We start from the raw sequence: 2,792 nt of genomic DNA, 5'->3' as shown, positions 1-2,792 counted from the left end.
GAGCCCTGGTGTGCTGGAGCTCCTGCCCTTGCCTTGCTTCCTCGGGGAACTTCTCCTCCTCCCCGGTAACTCCTCATGGACAAGAGCTAGGGAAACAAGCCCCCCGCTGCCCCGCAGTTCTAAGCTCAAGTCAGACAACACAAGCGAACAATCCAGCATGCTGAAGTGTTCAAGTGTAGATCTGGCTATAGTAAAAATATTACTAATGAAAATCCTTGGTTTCTTCTCACAGAGGGTATCTGAAAGGGACTAAGCTTCCCAGGCAAATCCTTCCCTCCCGCGAAACAGCAGTGTCTAATGGAAAGGAAAGGGATGTTCTTGCCTGGCTGTGAGGAAAGCTGTGGAACAGCCCAACAGCCAACAGACACCACGGGAATGTGCCCTGTGCATGGAAATGGCCAGGAAGGTGCTCAGGAAACCATGACCTGGTAAAGGACAGAGTGCTACTGTCACCAACCCCCATCCTCTGAAAGCTTATTGTGCCTCACTAAGGAAACTAATGTGACTTCAAGCCCCCAGGAACAAGGAAAGGAGAGAAATTGGTAGGTCTTTGCTCCAGGATCCCTCCTGCCCTTATGTTTATCGCTCTTAACCTTATTTCCTCGCCCCATAGGAGGCCACTGAAAGCCCTGCTGGCAGGTCACGGGCGGGCTGGCCATTACCCTTGCAGGTGGCATCCCGCTCTTTTCAGATTAGACAACCGAGCCAGAAACGACCGCACTAGGAGCAAACGTAACTACTGTAAATCACCAAGGGCAGCGGCGTGGGGATCGGGGGTAATTTTGTCTTCCCGGGCCAAACTTTTAACAGCTCTCGCACCACCACCACCAAGCGAAGCGAGGGAAGTTTCTAAGAAGGTTCTTACAGCAGCCCCGCGCAGCCTTGCGTCGAAATCAGGGAAAGGGCAAAGCGCAGCACGCAGACCAACGGCTCACTGGCCATATTACTCGCTCCTGCGTGTCTGCAATCCACATGGATACTCTCAATCGTATTCCCCAACTGCTTACCTTTTCATTTTATGTTCCCAACTAGGCGAATCCTTCAAACGACACTAAAAAAACTACGTAAACATTCAAAATTTCAGGTCAGACCACTTCTCCTCCTGCCTAACCCCAGACTTCTCAAACAGGCAGAGGTGCAGTGCAAGGGGCAGCCCAGCAAAGCCGACCTGCCGGGACTTACAATCTCCTCTCTGTAGCTCACAGGAGGCTTGTGCGCTACCCACGTGAAAACGCTATCAGTTATTATTACACTAGGTTTCATGATAAATACTTATGGCTTTTTCTCCAGTGCCAAAAGCTCATGTTAATACTTTAAACTTTACCATGCAGACATGAGTCTTGTATTTCCGGGCTGGTCTTTTTCTTATTCCTCTTCTTTCCCCCCCTGCCTCCCTCAGACATGAAGGTTAAGCATTAAGATTTATTCCAAAATTCAAGAACAACGAATTTTTGGTGGAAAAACAGCTAAGATGACAAAATACCCTGAGCACTAAAAAATATTAAAAACACCAGATTTTTTTTTTTTCACTCATTCAATCCTAGAGTGATTTTTAGTAGCCTACAGAACATTAAAGCCTTGTAAAGTCGATTTACAACAGAACTTGAAACAGCCCCATCTATAGCCTGTGAAGTGCTGTTATAACACAGACTTTAAAGGTGTCAAACTTCAGTGAATTATGAAACTCAGCACTTCCCCTCTTTTTTAGCTGTAATCTTATATGGAAAGCGGTTATCAGGAAAACCGCCTGCCCTTGTGCTGTAAAGATTTTACTATTTTATTTATCTTACAGCTGTTATGAAATTAAAAGTGACACACCATGCACTACATTACTGATTCTGTGAACTTTTTTAAAGCCTGAATATCATTATGAGTTCTGGATTAAAATGTGCAGGTAACAGCAAAAGGGATAAGATAAAAGAGAAACAAGCAGGTACATCAAAAAATCAGGTTTGTGAGTTTCACTATTTAAAAGGTATGGGAGGCAAAAAGACAACGAGAAAAACCTGTCAAAACCACAAATTTGGGCACGAACATGAGCTTAATATGACCAACTGTGTATGGTATTTTATTCCTTCTTCCTAGTTTTTCTTAGATTTCTGTATTTGCTGCAGGACTTCACCAAAACCATACAACATTCTGGGTTTTGGGCACGGTCTTTGGGTAAATCTGTTAATTTTCTTCTCAGTAGACCAAAATAAAAAGTATGAATTTATACCTACTTTCCACAGTGCACAAAAGTGAACAACTCCCGGTATTTCTGAAGAAATTCACGTCGGTAAAAGTGCAAGACCTAATATATACGTGCATCGCTCTAAGTATACAGAAGCACAATAACTTAGGGGGGTAAAACCCCCACAAAATTGCTAAATAAATCTAAATGTGCTGAATTTTCACAGTGAAGCACCAAGTTACATCAATGTAGCAGACTCCACCTTTTTCATGTGACTCCACTGCATTCACTGGAGGATAAATATATACCAGGCTGACAGTGAAAATATCTGTAAAAGTTTGTGATTTTTTTTTTTTTAATACAATATCTTACCAATCCTTATCTTCCCCCCACCACCACCCTTGGATTCATTTATCTTCTTTCATTCATCATCAGTAGCTATAGTAGAAAATGAGTAACTGAAATGCCAAATGTTGCCATTAATTTCAGTATTGCGCAAAAAACCTTAAAACTTCAAAACAGATTATTGGAAATACAAACTTTTTTTACATTACATATATATGTGTGTGCGTTTGTAGTATTTATTTATATATTTTACCCTGAACTTCAGAAAAATCAC

This window comes from Leptosomus discolor, chromosome 13 (genome assembly GCF_034619465.1).
Source record: "Leptosomus discolor isolate bLepDis1 chromosome 13, bLepDis1.hap2, whole genome shotgun sequence".
Lineage (NCBI taxonomy): Eukaryota > Metazoa > Chordata > Aves > Leptosomiformes > Leptosomidae > Leptosomus > Leptosomus discolor.
The sequence above is the reverse complement of the archived record's forward strand: the minus strand, read 5'-3'. Positions refer to the sequence as shown.